Genomic DNA, 17,115 nt, shown 5'->3' on the forward strand with positions numbered 1-17,115 from the left:
TGCTGTTTGTTTTGATACCGGAAGAAGATCTTCTTTGATGACAATTGCAACTTGTTCAGTAGCTGCAGTGACGGGTTTAAACAGTTTTTTAGTTTCTTCTTCGTACTCAACTTGTGCTTCTTGCTGCGCTTGTAGATTTTTTTTCTAAATGAGTCTCTGACAGGAAGAAATTTTTTAATTGCTTCTAATCGTTCTCGTGCTATTCTTGCAGTATGAGATTCTGGATGTACATTATTTTTAATATAACAATTTTTTAATTGATATCAGCAGAAGGGGTGATGATAAAATTAAATTTAATTAAACAGATATCATTAATATAATGAACAATTGTACGTGGCTGCGTCAAGGAACCACTAACAAATGTGATAAAAAATGTCGTGGAGAATATTGCAAAAAACATAATTATCTTATAAAGAAAAACCCTCATGCTGGTCCACGAAGTTGTGTTGGTTGTAACAACGGCGTTAGAGGATTATATCAGCTTTGCAAAAATTGCTGTGGAGATCGATACAGAAGTTTAATGATATATTACAGAAAAAGAAAAAACATAAATCCAAAAATAGAAAAACCACCATCAGAACTTGAATATTACTTGAAACATAGAACAAATTCCCAGGATTCAGATGAAGATTCCCAGGATTATTCAGAATAACATAGCAGAAGAGAGGGCCTTGTCTATAATTCTGTTTGGGACAAACAATAATCGTAGACGTGGTATTGACCTCTATGAAGGGTCACTATTTTTTTTGTCTAAAAACAAGGGTGACCATTCCCTAAAGTGGTTTGATGGCCCTCTCTGCTGCTGTTTTTCCTATTTCACTAATGTTAAAATTAGGTTAAGCGGTATTTTTTCTTCATTTTTGTAATACTAAACATTATCTATAAATTAAATAATATTTCCAGCACTTCAAAGTACTGGACAAAACCGGCTCAGTTATAGTCTGACTACACCAACCCGTTTGTTTGTCGGGAAAGTCCGTTAAGCAGGAAAGGGTCAGGGGATGCCAGTATTAGTGCCATTCTGATCACAGTCAGGTTAGAAATTATAAATCAATGATTCAATTGACTTAATTCTGTGCATTTTTTTATCACATTAATCGTTTTCGTTATTGAAATCTGTGGGTTTTTTTTTTTTTACAAACAAACGGGGATGTAAAGTCACACTATAGATACACAAGTCAATTTCGGTAATTGATTGATTGATTACTTGGATTTACGTCGCGTGCGCCCAAAAGGGCATGTGCGACGGGTTTATTCCCTCACAGCGTGATGCTAAATGTTCCTGGGGGAAGCAATTAGTGTCACATGCCCCAGTCGTTTATGTGCTCAAGGAGACTGCTAATTTAGCCGGGTATGCGGAGAACTCGCCCCGTGGAGAACTCGCCCTGGGAGAACTCGCCTCAACGTATCTGACGAAGTCGCCCAGAGTGGTTGGAGAAGGTACCCCAATTGGTTGGAGAAGTCACCTCAAAAATTGTCACCCAGATAACCTTTTTAATATTTTTCTTTGAAATAAATAAGTCATTGATCGCAATTTGAATTGTTCAATTACCTAGTTGGGAATATATTTCATCATGGTTTACATTTGCACTGTAATTCAAGGATGTAATGGGGGGGGGGGGGGAGAAATAAGCGAAGATAACAAATTAAGAGAGGTAATAAAAAAAAAACAGTGTTAAACCTCTCACGTAGAAGATTAGCTGATAATGACTATAAAATGTTAGGCAAAGGCCTACAATTTTGTCCCAAACCAAAATGTCACAATAATTTATATTTAAATTAGCTGAAGAAATTTTTAATTTTTCTAGACGTCTAAAATTAAAAGAATTTTTTTAATGATAAAGCATTTAACAATTCAGAAAGTAAATCGAATTCTTTCCATTCTAAAAACATGGGTTATTTAAACAGAATTAAATCATCTTTTACACAACCTAGTGGACGTGATTCATATTTAATTTTATATATATATATATGCGATCACAAAGGAGATATTAATTGGTAATCATAAAGAGGAATATCATAGTAATATTTTTAAGGACGAAATTAACGTCTTTATATAATCTTATTAATGACGACAGTATAATGATTAAAACGGATGATAAGTCAAACACTATTAATATTATGAATCAATAAGATTATGTTGAAGAAGTTGACGTAAATTAAATGATGAAAACTACTACAAACATATTAACGAAGACCCGACAATAGAAATTAAATAACACATTTCAACATGCATTAATGAGATCGTTAAAAAAATAATTCCGTATATGAGGAATTTGATACTTTCCCTCTTAACGTATGTACACCTGAATTCTACATATTACCCAAAACTCATAAAAATCCTGACTATAATTTACCTTTAAATTATTCAGGACGACCCATTATATAAGGTTGTAATTCATATGCTGAAAACCTATAAAAATGTATTGATAGTGTTTTACAACCTTTGATGAAATCACTTCCTTCATACATTAAAGATACTACTACTTTCATTAAAAAGCTGACGTCTATTCCACACCTATCTGATAACTCAATCCTGGTATCATTAGACGTAACATCACTATATACCAACATTCCGCATGCAGATGGTATTGAAGCGTGTATATATTTTCTTGATAACAATCCTAGTAACAGCACACTATCTAGTGAAGATATTTGTAAAATAATAAAACGTATCATGGAAAATAATTATTTTCAATTTAATAATACGAATTACATACAAATAATGGGTACGGCAATGGGTAGTGGTATGTCTCCTTCATACACTTCCCTTTTAATGGGTAAATTAGAACATTATTTTCTTCAAAACGAAAAGTTTAATCCATCTGTTTGGTTCAGATTTTTAGATGATATATTTATGATCTGGAACCATTCAACTGAAGAACTGAAAAAATGTATTGAGCGCTTAAATCATTTTCACCCGACAATTAAATTTACTTATATTGAATCTAGAATGCATGTTTCATTTTTAGATATAAAGATAATAAAATATTAATACCACTATCTCTACAAATATTCATATCAAGGAAACTAATATCCACCAATATCTGGAATATTCTTCATGTCATCCCTTGTCATGTAAAAACGGTATACCATATAACCAGTCCAAAAGTTACCGTGGCATTATTTCAGATGATTGATTGTCAAATACAAAATTCGTTAAATAAATTACAAACATATTTCCAAAATAGAAATTATCCTACACATATAATTGACTCTGCGTTGAACAAAGTCCGTAATCTTACTCAACACGAGGCTTTAAACTCAGTATAATGTAAAAGAGAGAGAGAGAGAGAGAGAGAGAGAGAGAGAGAGATGTAATTCCCTTCATAAAACAATCTGATCCTTCATTATATAATATAGGTCGTATAATTAATAAATAGTAGTCTCCTCAATTTATTAAATAAAACCAGCGCAAAATCACTTTACAAAAATAAACAAATTCTCGTTTATATAAGACCCAAGAATTTGAAAGATTTTTTAATTAGAACTACACAGACAGAAAAGAAGAAGAAAACAATTTTCGTCATCTAAATATAACATACACCGGTGCTCTCAATGTGCAAACATAAGATAAATTATTCCTGTCAGTAGTGCTAATACAAAAGAGGTATTTTCTCTACATGATAACACTAACCGTATATCAACTGATGTGATTTATTTGATAACCTGTAAAAAAATGTAGCATGCAATATGTTGGACAAACACTTCAACAAGTTTCTAAGAGAATGAATAATCATCGCTTTCATATAAAAAGATTATAGAGATCCTCACTTTTCCTCTAATATTTCAACACATTTTAACACCAATAATCACTCTCTACTCGATTTTTCTTTCATGCCAATAGATACTGTGCATGGTGACATGCATATACTCATAAAAGAAACTTATTGGATTCATAAGTTAGATACTTTGTATCCTAATGTACTTAATGCCAATGCACTATATAAAATTGTATCAATTTTTTTATAATTGCTATATTGTATATCTTTTATAACAAAATAAATAAATGTATGACTTTGTTTTATTTTATTATTTTACTAATTCAAGTTTTATTAAAGACTCGTGTATCTGTTAGATCCTGTCATAAATATATATATATATATATATATATATATATATATATATATATATATATATATATATATATATATATATATATATATATATATATATATATATAATTGCGATGATGATGCATATCATTTATGACTTTACGTAATGACGTAATTGTTGTTTTAAAATAAAAGGCATCATCCGTTTCTTTCAAAACATTTCGTGCCTGAAGAAGCATAAATTAAATGCGAAATTATTTGCACAGAATTTTATGCGTATGTGTTTTGTTTTTTATCACAATTATTCCACCCCACACACGTCGTTTTCCATTTCCATCCAGTTTTATCTCCATCCATCAAAGAGCAGACCATTCATTGTAACAGTTGATTTAATTATTTTCAATGGAATTTAATTTTGGCCTCTTATTTTAGTAATATCTAAATTATATCAGCGAGTACCCTTTATAATTAATAGAAACAGAGTTAGAAATACTGAAATGGTTTCACTGAAATACATCTTGGTTATCTGATGGCTACACTCCGTTGCAAAATTTTATAGATTTAATAAGTTATTAAGTTGAAGTAAAACAACAATAAATAAAGCCTTAACAACCATGTGGCGACGTCTCAGAATTAGTATATATTATCCTTGGGGCGAGTTCTCCAGACGATGTGGGGCGACTTCTCCGACCACCATGGGGCGACTTTTCCTGACACCTGGGATGAGTTCTCCCAGGGCGAGTTCTCCATGGGGCGAGTTCTCTATAATTCATTTAGCCGTCAGGTCGTAGGACTATATATCCTTAACGACCTGAATGAAGGGCTTTCATGAGTGGGAATGGGCCCAACACACACTCATGTTAACAAAGAGTTGATTTCAGTCCGTTATTGACTGTACTAGGTGTCGACCCAAGCAGTATGTAACCCCGTTGCGACACGCCAAGTGGAAGCACATTATTTTAATCAATGTTTTTCTTCTAATTAAATATGACTTGACTTCCTACAGTTAAAGCTTCACAGCACACATTAATGCCATTTTTTTTAAATACTCGCAATTTAAGAACAAATCCTGCGCAACTCTACAGTATATGCATGCGCACTTTGAAACTGTTTAATCTGGAATCGGGTCACAATTAATACTTCAGTTCAGTACCCGAATGTAGTTCTAGTCTATTTTTAGAACCTTTTTTCCTCTCTCATTTTGGTGGTGATAGAAGAGTTTTATTTATGCATTTTTGGTAGGGATTTAAAGATAACTGTTTATTCTTGATAATATGAGCTCAGGGTGTTGCTGTCTGTGTGTATTTCGGCGACAGTGCACAGTGAATAATATGGCCTTGGTAATGATCCGGAAGTGAAATCTGTGTTCTATTTACATGCTGCTATGTTGACAGTCCAGCATCTCAAAAAACAGCAGGTCAACCTTTGACAAGAACTTCACCGTGAAGTCATCTTTCAAAGTATTTTAGATTAACATATAATTTGCATTGACTGTCACGTAGTGGAAAGGTCAGTACTGAGAAACAAATGTAGAGAACATATAATAAAATTAATTGTGTTCTATGTCCATCTGTGTGTTCATAAGTTGCTCTCCATCGAGAAGTTAGAAAAGAAAGCGAAAGAATATAATGCGCACATTAAACCATAGTACCGGGAACAAGTTCAAGCTAACGCAGTTTCCAACGCGAATTTCGATAATTTAGTTTTTTTGACATCACAGAAAGAATTTTTTTTTTATATAAAAGAACACACGTTTGTGTGGCTGTTCTTAACATTTTCATAAAGATCTTTATAGGTACGAGGTAATTTACTGTCAGAAATGATTATAATATAAATAGCAAATGCTTCGGAAATATGTAATTTGCTAGTTCATCCAGACTTGCAAAGAATATTTGCCGAAAAATAATACACATAACATACCTACAACTTAAGACCCAAGGCAGGAATTCCTTGTATCCAGACTGATAGTGTAGAGCAGTGTTTCCAAAAATGTTTGGAGGAGTATGCCGATAAGACTGATGTACAAAAAGGGGACCGAGAAAGTTAAAAGTTTGAGGAACATTGATATTGAATATTTCTTTCCTCTGATGGATGCATAAACGTTTTGGTCATCAATTAAATATGTAACATTCCTATAAGTAAATAGATGTGAATGAAGGTTTGTACTTATTTATGTCGGAAGTCGTATCATTTCATTTGTTTTAGATAATGGCTTATTAATATGAGAAAGATTGACTGATAGCCGCAAACTTGACATTGACGACAGCGGATCAGCACTTGCATTATGCACAAAAGCACTCCGTGATTTCTCAACAAATATGAATTCAATTTAATTAAGTCGATTTCGAAAGCATGCTTTAGTTAATAAAACTAGCATATTAAATATAAATATGTGTGTTATAGGTGTGACTTGGGAGCTTTTAAATTTTAAATTTAAATTCTTCAGGCGAATTTATCATTACTTTTCCCCTCACCTTTCACTGACTATTTTAAATTGTCCTACGACGAAAATTTTTGAGGGGATACTTTTTCTTGTGCAAGCGTATGTATTGTACTATGTCGTAGACTTTTTCTTTTTCACTCGTTTTCGAAAAATAAAAAGCTGAAGAAACGTAGATGAAGAGTGTTATTGCTTGCAAGTAAGTAATACTTTTCAAGAAAGTGGCGATTAGATATTTAATCAATCTGATTAAAATCATATCTCCACAGTCCTGTGTGAAGATCTGACAGTGACCTCTTAAGGATCAGTCAGTTAGATGAGGTCATTACATGCTCAGGTTTGCGGGATTAAGCAATATGGCTGAAGAGCATCGATGCGTGCCGAATAATCTGATTCACTTTCGGTTTCTGAAAGATGCATTTCCATTGGCTAATTCAAAGGTCACCAGAACATGACCCCTAAGCGGTCGCTGTCAGATCTTAACGTTGGATAGTGGAGATCTGATATTAACCAGGTTGGATGTTAAATATATTAAGTTTTAGTATGTTGGATAGGCCTAAGTGTTAAAGAAATGTTGGACTTCGTACATACATAGCATGGTTAACTAGAAGAACATCGTTACATTATTTATCCTCATATGTTATTTTTGAAGTCAAACATGCTGGTTATAGTATTGACCATTTTTGTTATCCTTGACTTTGAGATATGGATGAAACAGCTAGAATATGAAAATACTAACTTACATTTCAATAATATAAATTACACAATGGATGTTTTTCATTTCACGTGTTTTTCGCAAACGTTTCCACTATGAAATCTTTCCATATCCAGAGTTTACGAACTTCGTTGTTTCTTTCTTTGCTTCCTATTTCCAACTAATGTGGTGAAGTGGAGTTCGTCAGCTCTGGTGGCATCGGAGGATGCCACGGTGGGATTAAGTGGTCTCTTTAGTATTACTGTTGCTGTTATCATATTAACGCCATTTTTAGAACTTGATAGGCTATATATGGCGGCCGGTATGTTTGGTGGAGTAAGAAACTAGGAAAACTCCGGGAAGAACAACTGACTCGCGGAAGTCTCTCTACGATTTTGATCAAGTTAAGTTTGGACCATCGTGCCACATGCATTCCTGATGTGATTCCACAAAAGGAAAAATTAATAATAATCAATCAATAACTTTAAGAAACCTTTTGACGTGGAAATTAAAACATTCAAATATAAAAAAAAATATTTTTCCACAAATTATAATTTTCAATATAAGTATTTTCGAATTATTAAAAATAAAACGGGAATTTAGTTCATAATTTTATAGCTGAATTTGAAGTAGTTATAGAAATAACTATGGAGCAAATCACCTGATCCAATGAACAAATATTGACTTTTGGTTGGTTAATCCAAAGTGTGGTGAGATCACCACACATCCAAAATCATGCTACATCTTTGAAAGAATACTTTAAATTGCAAGAAGAAATATACACATCATGGAATATATTTTTGTTGGCGTACTTATACATTACTCTGATGAATGTGTCATGGTTCCACTGAAAGCAAACCATGTGCTATTTCCAGTTATTTCATCACAAAATAAAATATTTATAAAGAAAACACAGTAGCACATTGTTTAATAACACTGACGTGGCCTAAGTGGCTAGAGCGTCCGCTGCGGTTTCGGGTGGTCTCGGCTTCGAACCCCGGGCGAGTCACATCAAAGACCTATAAAAATGATGCTAACATCTGCCGCTCTTGGCGCTCAACATTATTAGTTAGTGTTAAGACTGGTCGGCCTGAGTAGTGAAAGGGGGCGCTTTACGGACAATGGGAATTAGCATTAAAAACACCCCTGGGTCACTTTACGGACAAGGGAAATTTAACATGGCGAAAAATCGTGGGTCACTTTACGGACAAGGGAATTGAACATGGCAATAAATCGTGGGTCACTTTACGGACAAGGGGAATTGAACATGGCAATAAATCGTGGGTCACTTTACGGACAAGGGAATTTAACATGGCAATAAATCGTGGGTCACTTTACGGACAAGGGGAATTGAACATGGCAATAAATCGTGGGTCACTTTACGGACAAGGGGAATTGAACATGGGATTTTTTTAAAAAAAATTTAAAAAAATTAAAAAAGGGGTAGGCAATTCAAAGACTATCTCTTTTCGAGAAATATGGCTGGCCCTGAAAAGGGCCTTTGGGTTTTATGTTAATGTATTCATTAACATAAATGGCACCGCATTGGTCTTCTTCTTGTCCTTAGGCTGCGTCTTACTGTTGGTCCGTACATCAGCACTCTTTTCAGGCATCCTTGTCTTTCGACGTAGATCCTACGTATCCACAGGCTGGTGTTTGTCCTGTGGACAACGGTCCACTTGGATCGGACATACATGAGCAAGTCTGTCCGAAACATCATGGAAGACACAAGGGTGGATGACTCAACTGTAGTCCACATCTTGAAGCGACGAGAACAGGTGAATCAATGCATTGAACGGCGCTTATTTATAGGGACAGAAAGGATTGAAACGGATTGAGTTCATTCACCAATCCGAACACGCGTTACAGAATTCAGTCAGCTCGCATCCAATCCGAAGAGAGCAGTCTGTGACGTCACGTAGTCAATATAGATTCGCTAGCGCTTGTGTGCATTCAGTCTATGCGACAGTGATTCAACATGACGGAAACTCAGAAAACGATCCATTGGGGTGCACCAGCAGGGGAGACCGCCCAAGGGAACCCGGACTTACTTTCAGAAGAGGTGAATTGGGATTTTGTGGATTTTCTCTCCTCGCAAGAATTTGTTCCGGAACCTTCGTTACCTTCTTCATTACCGCAAGTGGAGAATTTTAGACAGAGACAGAAAGAAGAATTGGAGAAATTTATACAACGACAAAAGGAAGCGGAACAGGTTTTTCTCCTACAGCAACAGCAACAAGAAGAAGAGGTAAGAAAAAAACAACAGCAAGAAGAAGTAGCAGCAAAGAAACAAGAGGGTGAAAATCAAACGGTCACGGTACTGTTGGACATTTTAGCTGAGTTAAGAAGTCTGAAACAAATGTATCAGACTTCTTTATCACGACCGAAGAGAATACGACCTTCCCGAGCTAAACACGTCAACCCTGTGACTAAGCCTACCGTACCACCCTTAGTGATTTCAACCCAATCATTATCATCATCATCAACATTACGCAGTCCAGAAGTAGGCCTTGGCCGTGGCAAAGGCATAAGGCAGTTAAAGTTGATTGCTTAAACTATCCCTTTCACCATGAAGAAAAAAGGCCCTTTTCAGGGCCACCCACATTTCTCGAAAAGAAATACAATTTCAATTTGCCAATAACTCAAAAAAAAAATAAACCCCACCCATTTTACCCTTATGGTACGTGTCTGTGTATGAGTGCGTCAGTGTACGTTCTTATTTTAAAATCATAACTCAAAGACACTTACCTTTTATCATTCATTTATTCTTTTCTCCATTTTTTTACAATCCAATTCACAACACAACACTTTAATAAAAAGTTCATTGATTTCTTCTTTTCTCCTTGTTTAGTCTCTCTGTTTTTTGAATTTCTTCACCGTCACACTCTTTTCCTCTTCTTCTTTCTCCTCGCTTTCTTCCCTTCTTCTTTTCTTCTCGTGTTTCTTTGCCTCATTTAAATAGAATTGTCTTTTTTCTTCCTCTTCTTCCTCTGAAGAATTACTCTCTTCTTCTGAAGAATTCCTCTTTTCTTCTGACTCCTCTTGTTTCTTTTTTGGGCAATCTGGAGACCAATGTCCTTTTTCTTTACAATAATAACAGGTATCTTGACTTTTGTCTTTTTTATCCCCTGTTTTTTTTCTTTTTTGACGGTCTGGACACTCTGAAGACCAATGCCCTTTCTTCTGACAGATATAGCAAGTATCTTGACTTTTATCTCTAAAGGAAGGAGAGTAGTCCGTAGGCTGGTCTGAAGAGAATTTTCTAATGACCCCTCGCAAAGCTCTGACGAAACGTTCCATCTGGTTAGTCTCTTCCATCGTTGTGCTCGGCTTGAGAGTGAAATGAATAGTGAAAGGACAAGACACACACCCTTTTATATACGCTGGTCTGCTATGACTATAAAGTAGTTTATGGTGTTTGAACTTGAGTCATTTGACTTTTTGCTTTCAAGATGAAACGATCCCATTCATTCGAGAAGAAAGAAGAAGAAAGTAAGAGGCAGAAACGTGATCTCTCGCCTCGTACCAGGGCTGAAATCTTGGCACAAATTCATGCCAGTGATTTTGAAGAGGACATGAGTGAACCAGAATCCAAACCCTCTAAACCAAGTTCATCACCCTTTGTCAACCCTGAAAAGTACTATTCCATTCGAGAGACGGAAAAGCGCTCCTCTAGAAAATTTAGAACCACGGCTTACAAATACACGGTGAAGTTTAAAGATTTCAAGGCTGAAGTGCCGTTAGAGAAAGCAGAAGGGTTCATCACTGAGGTGTGGGATTCTTTGCTCACTGCACTCAAGCGACAATGTCAACCCAAAGAAGACGATCGCTTGAGACTTTCCATACAACACGACGGTTTGAAATCCCCTGTTTGGATCGAGTTTAGCACCCCTGCAGAATTGACTGCTTCCAAAGTCATGGACAAGATTCAACACGTACAACAATCTAATCATCAGTTTGACATCACCGATGGTAAAGCCACACTGGACATGACCCACGTCTCTCCTCCTCAAGGGACAGGACGCAAAAAGATGTTATTGGTGGACGACCTTCGCAACACCAAAAAGAGTCTTGTCCGAATTAACAACCCTCATGACCAGATGTGTTTAGCCCGTGCCATCGTGGTGGGACGAACCTATGCCAACAAGAACGACACGGTAGAATGGAAAAGAACCTGGGACACTATTCAACGTTCCGACCGAGCCAAACAACGAAACGAAGCAGAACTCCTGTTACAACAAGCTGACCTGTCCAAAGACACACCCTGTGGTATTCCTGAGATGCAAAAATTGCAAGATGCCCTAGCTCCACGATACACCTTGAAAGTGCACCCTCAAGAAGTGCGCGGACCTCTGTTGTTTCGAGGCCAAGACTTTAAGGACGGAAAATACATTCACCTTTATCATCACGATGAACATTTCGATACCATTACCAGTATCACTGGATTCCTGAGATACTGTTATTATTGTGAGAAATGTGACCATGGTTATAACAATCGAGAGCAACACAAGCATTGTGGATCGAAATGCTCAGGATGTTTGGCCTCTTCACCCTGTCTGAGCGAAGGGCAAAAACCAGTGCCTTGTTCCACTTGTCTGCGCACGTTTGTCAGCCCTACCTGTTACCAACAACATTTGAAGACGCAAGGTTCACAGAAGAAATGCGCTTGTCAACTCCTGAGATTGTGCCCTACGTGTGGACAAGGCATACGTACCAATAATACCAAGGCACACGTATGTTCAGGAAAGAAAAAATGTCACATTTGTCACCACATCGTGGACTTGGAACACGAATGTTACGTGCAAAAATACCAACCCCCACCAGAGAAAGAGGACGGTCACAAGAAGAAAGGCAATTTCATCTTTTTCGATTTCGAATGCATGCAAGAGACTGGCATTCACATTCCTAATTTCTGCGTGGCTCATCGAGCGTGCGAGAAGTGCATTCAAGAACCTATCTTCAGTCATTGCCCTCACTGCAGCAAGATTCCTGGAGGGCGTGAAAAAATCTTTCGGGGACCAAACACGTTAGCCGATTTTGCCCAATGGGTCTTAGACCCCGTCGACAAGACGTGGAGCCAAGAGGACATCGAACGTTACGGAGATTGTCATCGTCATGCCACGGTGATGGCTCACAATTTCTCCGGATACGATGGACAGTTTCTTCTCAGATATTATACGGAACAAGGCACCGAGCGTCCTAAAGTGACTTTGAACGGAGCCAAAATCATTTTCATGCAAGTGGGACAAGTACAGTTTAAAGATTAGATGAGCTATTTGGCCATGCCTTTGAGTCGAATGCCTAAAACGTTTGGAATGACAGAAATGGCTAAAGGGTACTTTCCACACTTTTTCAATACGGAAGCCAATCAACACGCCGTTCTACCCCATTTACCCGAGGCTCACTATTACGACCCCGACAACATGCGTACCGAACAACGAGAAGCTTTCTACGCTTGGTACCAGATTCACGCCTCGGACCCCTTCGACTTTCAGGAAGAAATGCTAAAATATTGTCGTTCCGACGTGGACATTTTACGGCGTTGCTGTGGAAAATTTCGAGAACTGTTCATGGAACACGGAGGGGTCGATCCTTTGAAAGAAGCTTGCACCATTGCCAAAGCGTGTTCCTTAGTGTATCGACAACGATTCATGCCTGAAAAGACCGTGGCTGTCATCAGTCCTCAAACGACCCACTTTGTCAAACGTCAATACTCGGTCAAAGCCCTACGTTGGTTACATTACTTGTGCGACAAGGAAGACAAGTGGATTCAGCATGCCCGCAACGGAGGGGGCGAAAAGACCATCGGAACGTATTCGGTCGATGGCTGGGACTTAGAAAACCCCAAGATCGTGTACGAGTTTAACGGTTGCTTATTTCACGGATGTCCCGTCTGTTACCCTGACCGTGGCACTAAAAATCAGTTTTTGCAACGAACCATGGAAGACTTGTACCAGGACACTTGTCAGCGACGCCTAAAGTTGGAACAGGAAGGATACCAAGTGGTGGAAATGTGGGAACACGAATACGATCACCGCTTGAAAACCGATCCCGAGTTTAAACGCCTCGTGGAAAGTTACCAGTTCATGGACCCGCTGAACCCGAGGGATAGTTTGTACGGAGGAAGGACCAATGCCACCTGTTTGCTGTACCAAGCCGACGAAGAGAAAGGAGAAGAAATCAAATACTTGGACGTGTGCTCGCTGTATCCCTACGTGTGCAAATATTGTCGCTTTCCTGTAGGGCACCCGCAATTGTTAACGGAACACATCGACCTGAAAAACATTCGACAATACGAAGGCTTGATCAAGTGTAAAGTTTTGCCTCCCACGAACCTATACCATCCCGTCTTACCTCACCATTGTCAAGGCAAATTGATGTTTCCCTTGTGCCGTACTTGTGCCGAAACGTGCAACCAAGACCAACCTTGTCAGCACAGCCAGGAAGAACGTGCCTTGACGGGAACCTGGGTCAGCGTAGAATTGTTCAAAGCTATGGACATGGGATACCAACTGTTAGAAGTGTACGAAATTTGCCACTTTCCCAAGACACAACAATACCGCAAGGGTGACCCCACGCAGAAAGGCATTTTCGCCGACTACGTGGATGCCTTTTTGAAACTGAAGCAAGAAGCCAGCGGCTATCCTTCCTGGTGTCACACTCCCGAAGACCAAATACAATTCAAAGAGAAATACTACGAACAAGAAGGCATCACTTTAGACCACATCGAGAAAAACGAAGGCAGGCGATCGTTTGCCAAAGTGATGTTAAATTGCTTGTGGGGCAAAATGGCACAACGACCGTGTTTACCCAAGACGGAATATTTGACAGAACCTTCCCGCTACTTCCAGATGATTCACGACAAAACCAAATACATGAAACACGTGGACGTCGTTCGAGAGAATTTGATCTTGGTCAATTACGAAGAAGATCTGGACTTTGTGCAAGACGACCCTTTTGGAAATGTCATCATTGCGGCTTACGTGACAGCCCATGCTCGCTTAAAATTGTACGAAGCTTTAGAACTGTTAGAAGAACGCGTCCTGTACTTTGACACGGACAGTTGCATTTACATCCATCACCCGATTCAACATCACCCTAACATCGAAGGAGACCGTTTAGGAGCCTGGACAGACGAGCATCCCGACGACAAGATTCTAAGTTTCGTCAGTGGCGGTCCCAAAAATTACGGCTACGAATACCGGGACAAACAAGGAGAAGTGCACACGACGTGCAAAGTGAAAGGACTGACTCTGAATTATCGTACCAGTCGAGTGGTCAACTTTGGGGTATTGAAAGAAGCCTTGCAATCGGAAGAGGATGGAAACTTTAAAGTGACCACTCACCAACCGAACAAGATTGTACGTTTACCCACTCACCACATCGTCAGTCGACCTTTGGAAAAAGTCTATCAAATCGTGTACCAGAAGCGAGTTCGACTTCCCAATCATTTCACCTTACCGTATGGACACGTTGGTATAAAACATTGGTTGTAAGAGGATAGCCACCCACCAGAAAGATGACTTCACCACAACAAGAATCGAGTGAGAAACCCGATGAGAACTCCAAGTTCAAACCCTACCATTTTCCAGTCTTCTTACCTGACTATTGTGATTGTGCCCGTCGATTGGACACGTTTCAGAAATGGCCTACGGATAGGGAAGGATTACCTTCTTCGCATGTTTTAGCTAGAACAGGATTTGTCTACTTGGGACCTGAGTCAGGATTGGGATACGAGGTACAGTGTTTTGCTTGCGGACTGAAGTTACGAATGGATCTATGTATCTATAAAGATTCAGCTATTCTGGAACATACTCGATGGTCTCCGCACTGCCCTTACCTTTCTATGGCCTTTCCACCCATCACACTACGGTACAATGTTGACGGTACCTTAGAGACGGTACCTTCCAGAACAAGACATAAAAAACGTAAAAAAGGAAAGATGTACAAGCTGGAGACTGCATTGCGACTAGTATAAAAAGGGGGCTATGGTCAAGATCGATAGTTCATTGTGACTACCAAGACCGAGCGAACAAGATGAATACTTTGAAAAAGACATCGTTCCAGTTTGGGGATTGTAAAAAAGCTGTATCTTTCTCTAGTGCGACTAATACTGGATGGATAAGACCCATGCATTGCGACGGAAAATGTCCGGAAGGAAACTGCGATTGTCCATGTGGTTACCATTGTAATTGCGTAACGGAGTTTGCAGACGAGTGCGATTGTGAGCCTTGCGATGGGACCGATGCTGTACCTTGTGACCTGAGCGATGCCGTAAAGCATCATGGGAACTTTAGTGCCCCTATCCCTGTCATGGAAAGTGATGCTGTGCGTGTCAAACCTGTGGGATGCGAAAGCGATGCTGCTCGTCCTCTTGGACATTTTACTGGGTTTCGTTTTAAAGGGGAATGTCGACCTTCACGTTTACCTCCCTACGGATGTCATCCAGCCCTGAGCAAACTCCTACCCATTTCACTCAACCCTCATCGAAACGAACCTGTGAAAAACGAATATTCGTTTCCTGTGCGTTTGTCGGAATACTGCGACTTTGAAAATCGTCTTCAATCGTTCAAAGGAAAATGGCCAAAGTATCTGGGAGGACCGACCCCCGAAGAATTAGCCAGAGCCGGATTTTTCTACTTGGGCGAAGGAGATAAAGTCAAGTGCTTCAGTTGCGATGTGTCACTTCACCACTGGGAACCGCAAGATTCGGCCTACGTAGAACATGCTCGATGGTCACCGAATTGTCATTACTTACCTTTAGTGGGACCGAGACATTGAAGTAACTTCTTACCATAATCATCTGTTCATGGATACTTTACAAGAGAACATTCGTGCTTTGCCTGTGGAGTTGAGAGAACGCATTTACCGAGAGCTGGTCAAAATACAAGTGAAACGTAAAGAACAATTGCATCCGTTACGTCACCGGTGTTTGAACCACTGGTACCTGAAGGCTATACAAGGATTGATTCAATTGAAAGTGTTCCATCGGACAGACATTGATCAACGATCCTCTAGTTTTAAAAAGGATTGGTTTGGTATGGACGATTGTAGTTACATCATTGTAAACGTACTGCATCGAATTCCAGAGGAAGAGTTAACGAATTACCAACATCTTGAACACAATGTCAACTTAGTGAAAGAGGAAACTTCTGAACGAATTGTAATGTGTAGATTAGTGACTCAACGATTTAAATTTGACACTGAAGTGAAACCATGTTTGTGCAAAGAGTACATTTCTTGTGTCAGACCAAAGAGGATTTAGTATGACCTATTCATGGATACTTTGCTAGAGAACATTCGTGCTTTGCCTGTGGAGTTGAGAGAACGCATTTACCGAGAGCTGGTGAAAATACAAGTGAAACGTAAAGAACAATTGCATCCGTTACGTCACCAGATCTTTAACCACTGGTACCTGAATGGTATAAGAGAACTGATTCGTCAGAAATTGTTTCAGTGGTCAGACCTTGTTCAACACTTTGAGTTAGTGAATGATCGAAATGTTCATTATTTTGGTTACTTCGAGATTCATCTACAGCAATACATTGAGGAAGACAAGTTAAAGGATTATCAACATATTTTACGTGGAATCTACTTAGAGGAAGAGGAAACTTCTAAACGAACTCTGAAGTTTCGGTTACAGTATGCAAGATTTAGATTCCCTACTGGAGAACGAAGATCTCTGGCTAGAAAGTACGTGTATTGTTTCCGAAACAAAGAGACTATAAAAACAGGCTGCCATGCCACGACTTATGTCACATGTCATCCAACAGATTCCGTGGAAGGAACTCAATGACCATATTCAAACCGTGGATCATTACCATCGATTATTACAAGAACTGTATCCATTCAATTTGGGACGACAAGTGGTGTGTGTCTTAGTGACTTGTTTTTTGGGATTTCGTTTACCAGCCGATTCTTTGTGG

Source organism: Sinohyriopsis cumingii, chromosome 15 (genome assembly GCF_028554795.1).
Source record: "Sinohyriopsis cumingii isolate HCF-2022 chromosome 15, ASM2855479v2, whole genome shotgun sequence".
NCBI lineage: Eukaryota > Metazoa > Mollusca > Bivalvia > Unionida > Unionidae > Sinohyriopsis > Sinohyriopsis cumingii.